At 41.7% G+C, this 18434-nt stretch overlaps 1 protein-coding gene across 5 annotated transcripts in view; it reads right to left on the bottom strand.

Moving 5' to 3' along the window:
* The window catches only part of USP9X (ubiquitin specific peptidase 9 X-linked), a 101056-nt gene extending 83899 nt beyond the window's left edge, over window positions 1-17157 (bottom strand). For all 5 annotated transcript variants that reach the window (XM_064646885.1, XM_064646887.1, XM_064646888.1 and 2 more), the window contains exon 1: window positions 17020-17157. The gene's annotated coding sequence lies outside the window, so the exon portion shown is untranslated. The remainder of the gene's footprint in view (window positions 1-17019) is intronic.
* Window positions 17158-18434: the final 1277 nt, after the last annotated feature.

Below are 18434 nucleotides of genomic sequence, written 5' to 3'. Positions count from 1 at the left end.
TTTCATCTTACTTAATTTCAAAAAGGGATAATTAACTGTTGAATGTTACTTTACATTCAATTTGACTGCTCTGCCTTTTTGCTCCAAAGAACATTATTACTGGATCTGCAAAAGTCAAAGGGAAAAATCACAATTCTCAGTATTACAATAGCAAAAAAATATAGCCTTAATTTCACTTCAGCAATAAAGACCTTTCTCAACAAAACATGAATTTTTACCACAAAGTGCTAGGAAACAGTAAAAGTTTTAAAATTTCTGAGCATTGAGGTATCAGTGGCTTCCTAGTAGGAATGAAAAACTTTGGGAATCTGCACAGTGGGATGTATTACAAAGCCTGAAAAAAACAACAGACCAGACACCCAACTTTACACAGTAGTGGTCATCTCCATGTTTTCTCTGGATGAGAATGCAGACAATGAAGCCAACCACTCTTGCCAATTAATATGATCCCTAAGAGCAGACAGACATAAACTATATTCCTGTACTGGCTCTGAAAGCTTTCGTTTTTATTATAACAGTATCTGGCAGTGGTTCAGAAAACAACTGGACAGTTCAACAGGTTCAGCTTCCTAATGGAATGAGTCTTAAAAGCTGTTACAGGAGAACATACAAGTTTATATGCTAATGCAGAGAGAAAACAGCACCTCAGTTTTTCTTGCACTTAAAAATCTAATTTTGGATAAACTTACTGTAGTGTACTAACAAAATAGAATGATATCATTTTTTATGCAATTCATTTAATACATGGTCTCCAAATTTATCCTAATTGATTATCCTTTTTCTTTAGCTAATATGTATTTCCTAGTACACACATATGATTATAGATCATAATTAATAGATTTTTAAAATCCTAGCAACCACCATATAATAATTAAACAAACATTAAACATCTCAGTCTCTTCTGCCATGGTATTAAGTAATATCTCTGCTCTGAATTTAAACACAAAAAAATACGTCAGTTATAACAAAAAACTCAGTTTCTAATAATTACAATGTAATATATTAAAATTTATATTAATTATTTTTAAATCAGAAAACCCTGATAAGCTGCACTCAAAGAGTTTTATAACATGATCAAGAATCCAGAGAAATCTGCTCACTAGACTTGTAAAAGATCTTGAAAAAGGGGATATAGTTCAAAACAGCATAAAAAGGAACAGGGGGAAGAGAAGGGGAATGAAGAAATCCAAGAACCATCTCTGAACATAAACCCACTTAGTGAATCTCATAACCACTAATGCAACTTCCTGCAGTCTAGTAGGATCAATTTAATACTTTCCTTTATCATTAATGTGAAAGATGTTAGAGACTACCTGAATTTCTGTACTTGTCTGACTAAATTCACAGGGGGAAAAAAAGAGGTTAAAAAAAATTAATCTCTACTGAGTGAAAACAGAATTATTAACATGATTTTAACAACCAAGGACAACATTCCTAGCCAAACACTTCATCTCTCAATTGTCAACTCCATACTATTCAATATTACCAATTACTAAGACGAAAGCAATTAATAGTAAAATTACTAATAAATCTTGCACATGGCACCCAAACTAATGCGGTGATAAACAATGTGACCACATCACAGAGTAACGGATCTGGTAAGCTTGGAACAACAAAATGTGCACTAACACAGGCAAGTGTCAGGTCACCCCAAAACAAAAGGACTTACAGAAAATTTTGTACATATTGGAGAACATGACTAGAGTGTGGCTACTATAGAAAAGCAATTACATGTGAACACCACAATCACATGTTCGTAGCAAGAATAAATCTCAAGACTATTGTGTTTTTTACAGAATCATACAATTCTGATTGCAGAACCGGTAAGAAGCTTGTGAATTACAGCCTTTTACATCTAGAAAAAAAAATGCAGCTGAAAAGTTACACCAATTAACTGCCCCAGTGAGATGAGAGTGCAATGTGATGACTCAAACATCTGAGCCCATTACAAGTCTAGCCACAGGACAGAACATCAGAGATGATCCACTTCCGAGGCAGCCAACTGTTCTGGGAAATAACAAAAGAAATAAGGATGTCCTTTAAGAGTAGTATTTCTATTCTCTTTGACTTTCGGGCCTATCAAAGAAGAAAAAGAACCAGCAGGCAAATACTATACAAACTGTACTTGTAACTGGCATTTTCTTTTCAGAAACACAGTAACTGCCCATCAGGCACACACACAAAATCAGGAAAAGCAGGGAGGACCTGACTTTTCCTCCAACTTTTGAGAAGAGGAACCCTATTTTCTGCACATGACACAAGATCTCCTCCTTGGTTCTGAAGTCCCAAGCTATAAATACAATAAGGCATTATTTCATGCCAAGAGCTTTTAAGCTGAAGACTTCAAGAACAGAACCAATACATCTAAAATGTGTGTTTTGTGGATCTTTAGCCAGTCATGCAGGAAAACAGTTCTTGACTGCATGAATTAGCACACAGAGCTAAGAAGAGCAGCTGATACCACTATCACCTATATATAGCTACATTTTCAATTAGAAGTAATGTACATACACAGAAACCACATTTAAACATAACTGTTGAAGCACAAGTAATAAAGAGCAACACATTCAGTAACAGTGTTCTTCATACCAATGGAGAAGGGAGGATGCTGAATGCATTCCCAGAACACTGGGTAACAATGAAGTAGTATTTCCATCCATTACAATTCTCCCACTCAAAGGGGTAAGAAATTCTATCTTCTAACATATGAGAAACTGAGTCCTGTGACATTGTTATGGTTTTGTGTTGGAAACTAAAGCAAACACTAGATATAAAATACAGAACTAAATAGGAAGGAAGGTCTAGCTTTTCTAGGTTTGAAACAAAATCATTCCTGTAGGGTGCAAAAAAATTACTACCAGTTCTGCACAGGAAAAAATAGTGATGAGTTCTCCAGCACTAAAACACAAAGCCAAAAAAGTAATGCATCACAGGCTCTTAAAAGGAGTTCAATCATGCCAGATAAAGAGCAGTAAACACCTTTTTCACCAAAGTCTAGTTTTCTTGAAAGCAAGAACTCAGAAAGAAAATCAGCTTATACAACCCAAGAAGTATACCGGCTCCTACAAGGTAATGTTAAAACAAATAAAATCTGATTCTGTTACCATGTAACCTTTTACACAGCTTCAATAACCTAGAACATTTACAGTTTTCTGTTGACCAGTATCCATTTCTGAAATACTACAGTCAATTAAAACAAGGACAAAAATCTTATTCATAAAAAGCTGCCACTTTGACTTTTGTTTCATCTTTGAGAGGAATGTCATCAATACTACACTTTGCAGTAGCTTAAGCCAACTTGATTTTGTGTTAGAACATTCCATATGTAACAGCAAAGAATGTGGGGGTTTTTTTCCATTTTATTCAGATTTGCCACAGGTCTGCAATATTCACATCTGGGTTGAAAAATTAAACAAAACGTTGATGCATCTACACAGATTTTTCTTCCAAAATGCAAACTCCAATTTCTTAACCACTCCAGAAGTTCCTTCGATTCTGTCTTCAGGAATGGATGCTCCTTTCTTCTTTCATGAGTAAAAGCTTTGGGGTTTGTATTGAATAGTGAGGGTAGTGGTGAAGCCATTCATACACACCCTGAACTTCTGTTCTGCAACTTGTGCAGGAAGGTTTTGTTGTTATTTCAGGCTGTGTCAGATTCTATGGTTTCTCTCTAAATTGGGTCCTATGGTTAAATAGATAAGAACATGAGTTTTGTAAATTCCAAAAAGTATCCACATAGTATCTCACTTCTTTTTGTGAGTGATGCTCAAACCCTTAGTAATTGCTAAGAACTTTTATCCACTAGATCTAGCAGAGGATAAACCTCTGAAACTTCCTTAGAAGTTGTTTCTTCTTTTGCTGCAGGGCTCACAAAGAAATCTCGGACTTTTTAAATCACAATTTTGTAGGCAAGACTGATGAAGTTAAAATTATGAACTATCTACTTCCTCCTCCAATTATAAGACTATTTAAGAATGGAATTATTTTTTTCAGCTGCAAGGGACCTCCAATAATTATCTAATCCAACTGCCTCAGGATTACAGATATTAGCTGCAGACAGAAATATAAAAAACTTAACTAGAAAAGTTTAAAACAAAGCACTCCCTTTGATCAGCTGTACTGGAGCAATTAAATGTTGTTCACAACTTCAATTCTTCCTATGGAACAGAGTGAAAAAGGAAATTACACTTCAACATTCCATCCTTGGAAGATCCCACCTAACCATCCCAATGTCCAAACCATCACTTATCTTCAGTGGCATCCCCGGCCTCTGTTCCCCCCTCAGAGATATAAACACATCATGGCTTCTGTAATTTCTGATGAGGTCCAAACAATACCAGGCCTTCATTCTTTCCAAAGCACCTGAAGGGAAAGGTAATGGCATCTTCCAGGTTCACTCTACCTGTGGCTTTAAAACATGAAGTTATTTACAGTATACTGCACTTCAGGCTTTGCAAAACTCAGCACGATAAATACTTGAAACGTTGGCTAAAGTCATTCAGCCAGTGAATTACGGATATTACTCCAATGTTATTTTTACATGTTATTTATGCACTATTCTTTCCTAGATCATGCTCTTGCACAGCACCTGATGTCTCACAAAGTGAGCAGCACCCAACACCACCACTGCAATCACACTGTAAAAGACTCTGTATGAAAAGTGAAATTTAAAGCTGGCCTGAAAAAATCCAGCCCTTCTGGTTCCTTAAATTCTCCTGTGGAGAATTTAATGCCTTCTCTAAACTATGTTAAAACACTACACTGATGAAAATTATTTAATTTATTATTATTAGTCTTTACCTCTGGTACCCTGGGACATTATCAATACATCATAGAATTTTCCCCTCCAAGTATAAAATCCACAAAACTTATTGCTCTGTTAACTGCAAATAATTAAAGCAGGATACAGCATCTAACACTGATATTTAGTTGGAAGCAGTTCACATTTTTGAATCATGACAAAAATAACTGAAATATCTAGATATTTTGAAATGTGTGTAATAATCTAAGCATTCCCATTACTGTACTAGCATTAATTTAACTTTTTTTTTTAAACTCTGCTTTTCACGTGATGTTTAATCAGCACAAACTAAGCACAGGAATTCAAACTCTACCATCATCATCAGCAAGAGTAATTTAAAATATCTCTAAAACAGAAGAAAGTGACAACAGCATTAAAATTCACATTTCAATAAGCTTATTCATAACTGTTCAACAAACTTAGCCAACTAGTGTTCAACGTACCGACTGCCCAGCTCAGCCTGGCAATTTCTGTACTGTTCCCTGCCAGCTCACTGCATGTAAACATTTTGCCATTTCCTGTTGCCCTATAAGAATTTCAGTCAGAAGATACTTGGTTTGAAAAGTCAAGCTTGCACAAGCTCCCTAGAGGTGTTACAAAGTGATAGCTCATTTTTTTATTATTGTCTGCCCTAAACATGCTCCCCCATTCCAACCAGATTCACACAAGCCACCTGCCTAAGCAGTCTGAAGCTCAAGAAATCTCTGAACACTACCTATCTGATAGATAGGGAGAATTTGTGTAACAACTCCCCATAAAAATCCAGGCCTCTCTACAGAGAAATAAGAAGTTGCAACAGAACAGCAATTTTGTCTCTTCATGCTCCTCCTGCCAACACAAGGAAGGCTGCAGTTTCATGTAAATGCAGAAAGGTAAACAGGGAGGAGGTTGGACAGGAACAAATAAAGAAGGCCCTAAAAAGTACATTAAGAACAAAGCAGGGTTAGAAACAGAATTATTTCCACTGTACCCACTCCCTCACCAATGCAAAATGTGACTCCATTGTCCCAGAAACATAATATTCTTGGAGCCATAAAACCCATCAAAAGGCATGCCACAACCTTCTTTATTGAGAAATGCAGGAGATAATGACCAACTACTACCACATCCTAAGGACTGAGCATGGGCTTAAAAACTCTGTTGCAGTTCTGTGTAAAAACCAGAAAGTCATTAAAAAAAAAAAATCAACCCACCACACACAAAATAGAAAATCCAAAACACACATTACTGCTGCTCTCCCTGAACTGAAAATGGTTATCTGCAAATCCCATAAACTCCCCTGCTAAAGAGCCCTCCCTTCAGTCACAAAACACACTGTAAAGATCCCACCAAAGGGCCAAAAGAGACAGGAGGAACGTTTTAATTGTTCTCCTCAGAGACAGAGCTTAAACCACTAGCACCAAGTGACAGGGACAGAGCTCTAATAAGGTAGTTTTGCCACCAGTGTGTACATGGATCTCTGCCGCTTCCATCTCACTGAGAAACAGCAATCTCATTCCCCACTAACAGTATTATATCTTGATAAATTTTTGAAAGAGACTCTCATTTTAGAAAAGGAGTTTCATTGTATTTCTGCATGTGGACAAGCCTTAGCTGCAGGTACACAGTCCATTTGAAACCAGGGATGTCTCCACTGTGAGGAGAAGGGAAGGAAGCTGATCCTGCTTGCTTCCATCTTAACCACCACCATGGAATGAGCCCTTGCATCACATCTCCAGCCAGATCAAGAAGCCAGGCTGGCTGAAAGGTAACTGGAGGAAAGGAACAAAAATCATTTTAGTTTTCAGCTGCATCACATGCCCTAGGAACACTAAAAATGGCACAAGAAACAGGAAGAACATATATATAACCATGGATAGGAACCAACTTCTTCAGCATCAGTGCAAATCTATCATGGAATACACCCTGAAAGAGGAGGGAAAGGGAAGGAAACAGAATGTGGATAATCACAGTTAGCACATGTGATCGAACCAGGGTTCACATACATTATTGCACAGATGAGTCTTGACAACACAGAAGAGTCATAAAGACCAACATTTTTCTCAAATATAACGGGTATCACAGGAAAATGTACACAGAGAAAGCTGTTTAGTGTATGATAAATGCCAGGAATGTCAGTTCATGAACAGCACAAGTTCAGTCATGAAAGAAATATTAAGCAGCCACAGCAAATAAGGCCAAGTTCAAGAAGTCTAAGAAGGCAAAGGCAACAAACTGTCTTTGACCTGGAAATTATGATAAAGCCAGTGGAATACTCAGGAGATGACAATGAGTCAGGAAAATTAATTTAGCAATAATACTTTGAATAATCTGGCTACAAGCACACAAATTAGTGTGACAGAGCTACAACAGGTAATACAGAAGACATAAAACACAGAAGGTGACAAAGATTTTACTTCTCCGACAAAAAAAAAGGCCAGTTATGAAACTGTAAACAAAACTGTACAATTTGTACAATTCAAACATTACCTGGAAATTCAGGTAAGAAAAAATGGAACTAGAAATGACAGAGAATGAGTAGCTGAGTACAACAGCTGTACCCACTGTGACAGTCAACATCATGACTTTCACAAAAGAAGTTTTCATTTAACAAAATTCTATGTCTGCATGACAGACAGACAGAACATGCTCTCTGCATTTGTCAAAGGTTCAATTTGTCATTTTTCTCCTACCTAATTGGAATTTTCAGAGTAATCCAGTTTCCACTGTAATTTCATTTCCATCAAACTAAGTCCCCTGGGTAAACAGTAATCAACTGAGGCACCAGGAAGAAAAATTGTCCATTCCTTATATGTTACAAAAGTTAAATAATGTTTTATAAGGAAAGAAATAGAACTGCAGAAGTCAAAGGGAAATCTCTGGGTTATAAGGCAGAAATATAGAACTCCCAAGAAGTTAATTCTGTCTGTGTCTTGTTCATATACGTTGCTGGAGAAACTACAGGGTTCTTTTCAGATTAACCTTTTCATCCTCCTCTCATTCTTCTGGGTACCAAGACAAAGACAAAACCAGGGGAGAGTGAGGGAGCACAACAGCAACCTAAGCCAGCAAAACTGTGTCTGTAACACCTGAACATCCAACAAAAAACCACTGAAAAGCTATGACAAGAGGTACTTTTGAAGTTTTCAGCCTCTGCCCCCCAGTTCTTTCTCAATAAAAGACAACACAAGCCTTTTGATTAATGCTTGGGTAATGTACGGGATGAGACTTAGAGGAACCTAAAGAACCTCTCCAGTTTATTAACAGAGGAATAATTCTACTCAGTACACGATTTAGAGTGATGTAACACATGCATTTACAGAAAGAATTCCAAAGATAAAATACTGAATGACAGGGCCAGGAGTTGGACTCAATGGTCCTGATGGGTCCTTTCCAACTCAGCATATTCTATGACTTTATGACAATTCAATTCCATCTTTCTTCCAGACTGAATAAGTCAAGGATATGATAGAAGGAAGAGTTCATAATCTGGGGGGGTGGAAAGGGGCAGGGAAACACTGGTTTAGTAATAAGTTTCATTCCCCTATTTCCCCATTTTCAACTTTGATGTGAACTTAGAGGAACTTGGAGTTCAACAACGCCAAATGCAAGGAGCTGCATGTGGGTTGGAGCAATCCCAAGCATAAATACAGCCTGGATGGAAAATGGATTGAGAGCAGCCCTGAGGAGAAAGATTTGGGGTTGTTGGAGGATGAGATGCTAGACATAACCCAGCAATGTGCACTCACTGTCCAGAAAGCCCAAAAGATATAGGTCAGGGGAGGTGATTCTGCCCCTGTTCTCCTGAGACCTCACCTGGAAGTGCTGCATCCAGGTCTGGGGCCTCCAACATAAGGACATGTTGAAGTGGGTCTGGAGAAGGCCATGAAGATGATCCAAGGGCTGGAGCACCTCTCCTGTGAAGAAAGACTGAGAGAGCTGGGGTTGTTCAGCCTGGAGAAGAGAAGGTTCAGGGGAGACCTTAGAGCATCTTTTAGTACCTAAAGGGGACTACAGGAAAGCTGGAGAGGGACTTTTGACAAAGACATGTAGTGACAGGACAAGGGGGAATGAAAGAGAGTAGGTTTAGGTTACATATTAAGAAGAAAATCTTCACTGGAGGGTGGTGAAGCACTGGAACAAGTTGCCCAAGTTGTGGATGCCCTATCACTGGAAGTGTTCAAGGTCAGGTTGGATCAAAGGATCCATCCCTCTCCCCCATAAATGGTAAAGTGTTTATACAGACCATGACTTTCTGATTTTTTTTCCAAGGCTCTTTGCCTCATTTGTTTTTCACTACGCACAACTTAAAAGTAACTTCACTGAGCCATCTGATAATTTGACTCAAAAATGAGTAACAGAAGCATTTTAAAAAACAAGCACCTAGTTCTGCTCAAGAATCCCCTCTAAAATACTACAGCCCCCATGTCCTGATGAAAATGTATGTACTTTAGCTGGGAAAACCCAAACTTTTCAGTTGCATTTATCAAGAAATCTTCAACATCAACCTCACATTTAAAAACTGAGCAAAGCAAAGGAAAACACCCAACTGATTACACACACCCTGCGATAAGTTGTTGTCTGGCAAGATGACACTTTCTTCACAGCAAGAAAATCTCTCCAAGGTATACACCTAACCTTACCAATTCTGGTGAAACAGAACATTAGCTACCCAGAAATAGGAGAGGCAAGGCAAGTCTTCTTTAAAGCAGACTACAAACATCAGACCAACCAGGCAAGTAAGAGCGAACTACAAAAATTTAAGCAAACAAACAAAAAAACCCTTATTAAGAGAAAATATCACAAAAATAATGAAAGTATCTTAAGAGAAAACAAACATTTCCAGAGCCTGTGTAAGAAGCAAAGTTTTTTATACCTACAGAAATGTACCCCCAGACTAACATCTTCACAACTCCTTTCACGGGAAAAACAACTGCAACCTAACTACTTAAACGTTAACACGGTGGTTCAGGCTTTTCTTCCCCTCCCCCCTATTCCCATTTAAGGCACCAAGTTCCGAGAAAAGAACTTAAATTCATCAAACACATCAGAGAAACTGACAATGTCAAGGATATGGAATAGAGAATTCTAGTGGACAACTGCCATTTAGAATTTAAATGACATATATCATATAAACTCTCATTTAAAGCAAAATTTTGCTGTTAGACTAATCGAAAGTAAAACTAAAGGGTTGGTCTTCATTTCACGTGAACTACCACTATTTATCGCCTTTTCACACCCACAAAGAACCGCGGGGGCTCCTCGACACTGCAAAACCCTCAAACTGTACTTCAGGTGTAGCACAGTGTAAGCACACACTTAAAAGCACGAAGCAGGAGAGATTTTGATTCTCTGCTCTCAACTCTTACTTGCTGCTGGGTCTGTGTAACGCACATAACTTGCACAACATCTCAACCTTCCAGTGTGATACTCAATCCTAAGTAAATATAAAACATATAAACATACAGTACATAAGTATCAAGTACCATTTCAACTTTAGAGAAAGATGATCTTGTGAAGTACTGTCTAAGGATCAATCAACACAGCGCAGTTGAGTCTCCAAATCAAACTGTTATTTTGGCTACTACTTGCCAACAACAAAACTAAACCAACCACTACCCTCCTGCAGCCGCCTCCAGGCAACATATCCAAGTTGCTGCTGGTCCTAAATATTCATACCATTATCAGCAGAGTGATATGAACTAAAAGGAAAATTCATGACAGGATGGCATTACCAAACCCTCTTTCATGTGGTCAAAAATCCCAGAAAGGTGCAGGTAAGTGAAAAACTTCAGTCATGCACCTGCTGACCAGAGGCTGGTACTGATCACACTGGGGTTTTTCCATGGCTGAAGACACATCAGCTCATAGCAAGGTTTCACTACCAGAGTTCACAAAAAAATAACTTTGTTTTTCCAATCCTGGAAATGGAAGGGAAAAAATGCCACAAGGGAAATTCATGTTTCAAATTACATCTTCACTAGACACATAACAAACTGTCAAACACAGCAATCTGGCTGAACTACTACAGGAATACAGTAAGAATTTTCAGGCAATCTGGAGGTTGTGTTCCTGCCTAATTACCAGAACTACCATGAAGACACCCCAACACAGCAAGAGAGCTATAAAGCCCTTAAGAAATTTGACATTACACCTCACCTAGGGAAAAGTCAGTACATCATCCTAGAAAAAGGCCCCTTGCATGAGTGTGTGCCCACGTGTGTGTGCACATACACAATTAGAAGCATTCAGGGAAAAGCACCTGGGATTTTAAGCTCCCACTGTGATTAATAAAACAGTCTGAAAGACAGGTCAAGACATATGCAGGCCTGTTCAAAACTCGAGACTGAAACTGTAGAACAAGCCACTAGAGTTTCATCTTCAAGCTCCAGAGGATTTATGTCACAATTTAAAAAAAAAAAAAAAAAAAAAAAGGAAATCCTCACAGGTCAATAATTCAGGAAAACACATTAAAAGAAAATATTGGAAATCACTGAACAATTAACATTCTATTTCTAAATCAGAAATCTACAAAGTCTAATATAAAATATAAACTATAAAATAAGGTTTTAGTTCATCAAAATTAAGCTAAGCAGAGACACCTTTTTTATTTGACTTTAAAATTCATGAACTTGTCCTGTGAAAACTTACTCAAAACCACAACGAAGCACTTTATTGCTAAGACAGCAGACAAAAATAAACACCAAAAGATTCAATGCTCATTTACCAAGATGCCAGTATGTTTTGACAACAACGTTCACTCTCATCTTACATTACAAAAGTAAGAGACTTTTCTTTCTTTCCCTCACTGTCAATTTTTATTTCTGGACAAGAAACCTGAAGTTCCACCCACAGCCAAAGGTAGGCCTGTTCCCACTATCCCACACCACAGTGCCAGCAAGGACACTCCCCTGCAACCGAAAAGCCTCCCTGGTAACAGAGGGATCACACCTGACACACACCACTGTTTTTTTCTTACTGAACACATTTCTAATAATCTTTTTTCCTCCTTTCACCCTTTCATATCACTACAGCTAAGACCACCATAACACAAAACAAACGTTTTCCTCTTCCCACAGTGACTTAAGGACTGAAGCCCATGGAATTCACAACATACATTTTGCTGTCATTCCATGTTGCCATTCAGCTGTTAGAAAAAGTGCTGCTTGTCTTAAAGGCTCTTCTAGGAACAATTTTCTATTACTTGAGCTTTGGGTATTTTACATGAAAGCTTAATGAAAAGATAGCCCTGAAATTCCCTCCGAGTACTTTTCATTATTTTGAAGCACTCATTTGAACACTTCTGTTAAAAAAGTATTGGGGAAGCCTTTTGCAATTTACAGCAGAAAGAACAGGATATGAGGAAAGAGTCGCATGTTTGTGTCTTGTCTTTGACACAGTCTTGAATCTCAGCTTAAGAACAGAATTTGGGAAAAAAAGCACAGATGTACATCCCTGAGGAATGATGCAATGTGGAATTCCCCTCTTCTGAGTAAATCCACAGATAAATGCTAACTACCACACAGTATGATTTGCTGAGACGTCCATGAAAAGATCTATGTGCACGAAAATCACATTTTTCTGTTGGCAGTTACATGTGTAAGGAAAACTAAATCACCAGACAGGGTTACATAGTGGTTTTGCAAGCAGATCAAGGATGCTACAAATAAAAGCTTCCCACAGTAACACTCCTGATAGTTAGCCATTACTTCTAAAGCAGTCTTCAATTTAACTTTATGGAAAAAAAAGGCTGAAAATACTAGCATTCAAAATACAAATAGATCTTAAATCTACATCTCATGGATCTCTTCAGAGACACACTAACACAAAGTTAACCAAAAGCAAGTAATCATTCTCACAGTTCATAATAACTAATACTTTAAGAAAACTATACATCAACAATGTTCCTTTAGAAAGCAAGCCTGGGAGCACACCTGCATCCGAATGGTTTTCATTCCCAGCATTATGATTTTTATTTGAAAACACGTCAACAGCTGGCAACCAAAAAAGTTTTGATGACAAGCAGACTGAATTCACCTCCCAAATAAAATGAGCAACTACTGGCTTCTTGTAAAACAATGCAAGTATCAGAAAATTCACGACAGAAAATGCAAAAGGATTTTATCCTAAATCACAACTGGCCACTTTAACACCTTCTTTTCCCTCTCCTCTCTGGGGGGGACAGTCATTAACAGCTCTCCTGTTAACATCACCAACACTCCATTTTAAAGTACTTTACCAAATCAGATCTACAGAACTACTCAAAGCACCAGTGGGCTCAAGTGGATATTGTAATGTTTCAGAAAGGCAGCAGTTGACATTTTGAGGGTGCAAAGTTGTGACAGAACAGTTTTCTGCCACTGTCTATTCAAGACTCTAAACAAGAATATCCAAGTCAAAACATGGTTCTGTCCCGAAGTGCAGAGGGAACCTCTGTTAGCCATGTCCTCAAGTCATGTTCTAGCCTGAAGCACAACAGAGACAGCCAACACAATATAACTGTTCTAAAAAGATAACTCACAATGAATTACAGTTTTGTAATAACAGTGTGAGAATTTTAAGATGTCCCTACACTAGCAAGAAAACAAAAGCTAGATTTAATACATGAAAATGTCACTGCATTTCTCTAACATCTGAATCTAAAGTAGCTCAAACTTCACAGGTACAAAAATTCAAGTCCCACTGCATGCAAACAAATGCTTATGAAAGACCTTCTTTCCACCCCTCACCTCTACTATGGAATAGCATAACAATGCTCAGCTGTGTCAAAAAATAAAAGGAACTCTGTATTTATACACCACAAACATTATGTGTGATATAAGACAAGTCCACAGGAACAGCACACAGCATTGCCAGCTTTGCAAAAGACAAGGACTACAGCGAAAGACAAACATTACCAAGCTGTACTCCCAAAACATACCCTCCAGCACAGCTTTAAATTTTGAACTCTGATTTTAAACAAGTGTGATACAGGTAATAAAACTGGATGCAGGTACACAGAGGTGGAAGAGAAGACAGATACATGTTGTAAGAAAAACTTAAGATACAAGAGAAACATGTCCACGTGTTCAGATTAATATTAATGCAAAACATCCAGGAAACAACTGTCTAAAGGACACAAAAGCTTTCACATGGACAACTTTTCAATTGAGCAAAAAATCGAGCAAAGTTTTACATCTTCAGACAACCACCTCACATTGGTCTCTGCAAGTGCTGGATAAGCAAGGCTACCAGTCTGATTAAACAACTGCTTGTGATTACAAGAGAAAGAACTAAAGGAAGCACAGTAGTTTCAGATGTTTTGTGGGATTTGGCTTGTTTAAAATCCTGTTATAATTTAAAAACAGTAAGGGACACCTTTGACTCATTCACTTCACAAATGAGGCTATCCTGATCAGGATGTTTCCAAAATGTACCAACAGCTTTTAGGTCTCTTGGAATATAAAACAGTATTTCTAAATTAAAAAAAAAAGAAAGTGTGCATGTAAAAATATGTATCTATATGTATATATAGATACCTACACTCGGAGTACTGCCTAACACAAAAGTACTTTCCATTCAAATACCTGAAATAAGTTCTGAACTTGTCTAAACCAGAAGGCCAGAAAAACTTTCCATATATTTTCAATACACACCTGACAGAGATAAAACTTCAAAGCCATTTAAAAGTATTTTGTTCAAACTGATAAATAACTGAATTCCTATCCAATTTTACCCGAGGTTGCACTCATATTGGAAAGTCCTAAACTAATTGCAATTTCAAGTGTAAGATGTCTTAGAACTAAGGTATTACAGGCACCTTTATTTTCTCAGAAGTCTATTTAATTTTGCAAAATAGACACTAATGCACTATTTTATTTACTCTGAGTCTCTCTTCTAAGAATTCCAGAATATTAGTAAAATGCATAAACCTAAAAGTGTGCATTTAGAACAGAGAGCAGTTGCACTGGTCTATCTCTGAGTACAAATGCACCACAATGTGGGGAAGAAACGTTTATGTAAGGGTGACAGTGTTCCACGGAGACAGAAAAATAGCTTTGCTGCCACTATCCTTATTGATCACCACCTCCAGATGTAGTCTTCCTGTCAGTTCCATGGGCCTAAGCATTGCCAAAGGGCAAATTCTGCAAGAATTTGAAACAGCAGCCAGGAAAGATTAAGAGAGAAGATACCCTAAAGAATACCATTAACACAAACTACACAAAAGAAAAGTACAAGATATATTGGAGAGGGAAGAGTTACTATGATATAATCTTACATTTATTTCTTGTTAATTGCCCCCTGCCCACCTCCCCATAAACATGCTGATAACTTGAGTTTCTTCCACTGCAGCTTTATGATTATGTTTATGTTTTTGTTCACAGCTATCATTAAGCATCACCGTTGTCCAGAGTATTGCAACAGAATAATCAATACAGGTATTTTATACGCCTCCCTGAAATTCTTGGTATTAGCTACTGTAGCTTGTCAGTTCAAAGAATAAACATTACTTCACCTCCAAGAATCAAAAGCATTATTTTAAAAAGCAAAACAAAAAAGTCCAAGCAAACAAACAAACAATAAAACCCCAACTCCCTCACATATGATTTGGGTTTTGCTGAAATAAAAAGGTTACTAGATCAGCAACATTTATGATGGGAAGGTCTGACAATTTCTCTAAGTAAAACCTTGTCATATCAAGAATAAAGTCAGCTGCCTACAGATTTTAGTTACTCCTAAATCTTTCTTACTAGGGACATCGCTCCAATTCCATAATCAATAAAGGTCAATCCCCCAAACACCAATCAGTCGTCCCTTCCTAAACATAAAGATCTTACCACTTATTTGTCAGGCGCTTGAGGAGCTGCTGAAAAGCACAGGTTACCCAGTCCCGTCTATCACAGCAAATGTTGCCACTGGTATACTAAAGAATGCATAATAATATCGATATCCAACAACTTTTTACAAAAATATAGGCCCCAGTTCTGCAAGTAGGTCAGCAAAAGTGGGCCTTACGCTGGCTTTGAGCCTGCGACTTCAGAGGGTCTTTGGACTGATACAAACACCCAGTGACACAAACACAGCTACAGAACTGTGAACGTAAACCGAGTTGTACAGATACCACGAAGACAGCTGAGACAGACACAATATGTCTGCAGTGAGCCTGGGAGTCCTTCGAGCATTTAATTAGAACAATTCTTTTCTGCAAGATTTTTTTTTTCTCCCTGTACAGTTGTGTGTTACTGTGAATCTTCAAAACACTTATCTCGACTTCTGAGGGAGCAACCTGAAAATGAAATATGGCACCTTAAAAACCAGCTCAAGATTTCTGGATGCTCCTAAGAGAACAAAATCACTTAAAAACAAAACAGATAATTTTCAAAGGCTATTCCCTCTGTATACAAACAAAGCTGCACGAAGTGGAACGGCACATGTTAACACAGCGATAACCAACACACAAAAACCTCAACAACCCAAACAAGTGGTGAAATCCTGTTTTCTCGAGGACAATAACAGGGAATCTCCGCGGCCGAACCCCACGCAACTACCCCTGCGCACACCTTGGTGAGAGGGCTGTAGTGCCTGGAATAAATCGCTACAGACAAGCCCTAAGACACGGCTCCGGGAAGAAGCGGCACGGCGGACCGGAGGGATCAGATGAAAAAGCCACGAACGCTTTCTTCGTGCACGGCAGCAGGGCCGCTGGAAGCCGAGGCCAGAGGAGTGGCCTACGTGTTCGCAGTGTTTACAGCGGGCGTGAGCGAGCTGCTTGCTGGTGGTTTTCATTGAGACCGCCGGGAAAGCGCCTCGGCAGGGCCTGATTTCCAGGCGTCGCCCGGGCCTACGCGGCCCCAATCACTCCACCTCAGTAATGGCGTTCGGGGCGAAGGGAAGCGAGAACCCGGCGAGGCGATGCCGGTGCAGCGCTGCGGGGACGCGCCGGGCCCTCCTCCCCGCCGGGGGGGGCACGGCCAGAGGGGCCCCGGCGGGCCGGACAGAGCCCCTCGAGGGCTCTGGGCTCCCCCCCGCCGGCCTCGGGCGATGAGGAGCCGTCAGCCATTTTCCCTCGCCCTCCAAAACACGGCGGTGCGGGGCCGACCCGCCGGGGCTGCGAGGGAGGCGCCGCCGCCGCCCCGCACCCCCGCGGGGCCCCGGCAGCCCCGTCCTGCCCCTCCCGCCGCGCCCCGACCCGCGGAGCCCCGTCCCCGGGGAGCGCCAACACCGCCCGGCCCCGCCCGGGCACCGCGCTCCGCACTCACCCTCGCACCGCTTCCCCTCGTCCCGCGGCGGCTGCAGCGGCGGCCCGGAGCCCTCCTGGGCGCTGCCTCATGCCCGGCGGCCGGCGGGGCACGGGCTCATGCCAGGCCGCGGCTCTGAGGGGGCGGCTCCGCACTGCCCCGGTTCCCCCACTCCGGGTGCGCTGCGGCGCGAAGCGGGAAGGGGCGAATCGGCCGCCGCTGCCCGCGCTCCGGGTGCCGGCCCTGGGCGCTCCGCTCTCTCTCTCCGGGGCGTTTTTCCTGCGTCACCAGCTGCTGCCCGGCGGCGGCGGCGGCGGCCCTGCCTGTGCTCGGGCTGGGGCTGGGCCGGGGCCTGCGCGCTCCGCTCCGCCCCGTCCGGGCACCGGGCGCACGCGGGGGGGGTGGGCGGACGCGGAGCTCAGCCGGGCGGGGGCGGCGGGGCCGGGCCGGGGGAGCGGGAGCTGCGCGCTGAGGGCTCGGCGGGGCGGGGGAGGGAGCGGGCACGGAGGGAGGGAGGCAGCGGCGGCTCCTCGCGCTCGCGGCGGCAGCGCAGCCGCGTCTGGCGGGGGCCCCGTGGGCAAGATGGCGGCGCCGGCAGCGCCTCCCGCACCCGGCCCACCGCGGCGGCAGCGGCTCCGCCACCCGCGTGTGTCCTCCGGGGCTGCCGCTCACGGCCGGAGCCCGCTCCGTGTGTGTCTGTGCGGGCAGGGTGGTGCGGGGCTGGGTGAGGGACTCTCTCTCCCTCTCACACGCACAGAGAGGCAGCGACGCGCGCGCGCCGGGCCCGTTTCGCGTCGGTTGGGCGCGCGCGCGCGCGCGCGCGCTCCCCATTGTGGGCCCTCGGCGGCGGGTGCGCGCGGGGGCCCGGATGATGACGTCAGGGCGGTGACGGTGACGTCAGCGCGGTTGCCTCTCGCCTCTCCCGCCGGGATTCGGGATGGGACCGGGACGGGGACCGGGACGGAGGCTGCGGGACCCCGGGGCTGCCGCGAAGGTGACTCCATCCCTCGCCTCCCGCAGAAGACACATTCCCGTTAGGGGACACCGGCGTTGCTTTTTTTAAAAAGCGGAATGGATCTTTTGTTCCTCTTCACGGGCTCCCCAGGGAAGTGGCACCGAGCTCCGGGAGCGTTTGGACAACGAACGCTCTTGGGCACATGGTGTGGCTCTTGGGGATGGTCTTGTGCAAGGGCAGGAGTTGGTCTCGATGATGCTATGGGTCCCTTCCGCCTCAGAATGTTCTGTGATGCTTTTTTCTTTTATATGATACGTTTTCATTTTATGTGTTCATTTATGACTAGAGTAGGAGTTCGGTAGAACCCCAGCCTGGGTAGATGCAGCTGTGGAGACTTAAAACCTGGATTTAAAACCTGGAGAAAAAATTGGAAAGGACGCCTTGTGGAAGGGCAGAAGTTTGGCAGATATGGAGAGCTCGC

The sequence above is a fragment of the Pseudopipra pipra genome, chromosome 2 (genome assembly GCF_036250125.1).
Source record: "Pseudopipra pipra isolate bDixPip1 chromosome 2, bDixPip1.hap1, whole genome shotgun sequence".
NCBI classification, from domain to species: domain Eukaryota; kingdom Metazoa; phylum Chordata; class Aves; order Passeriformes; family Pipridae; genus Pseudopipra; species Pseudopipra pipra.
This window is presented reverse-complemented; position numbering and strand designations above follow the sequence as displayed.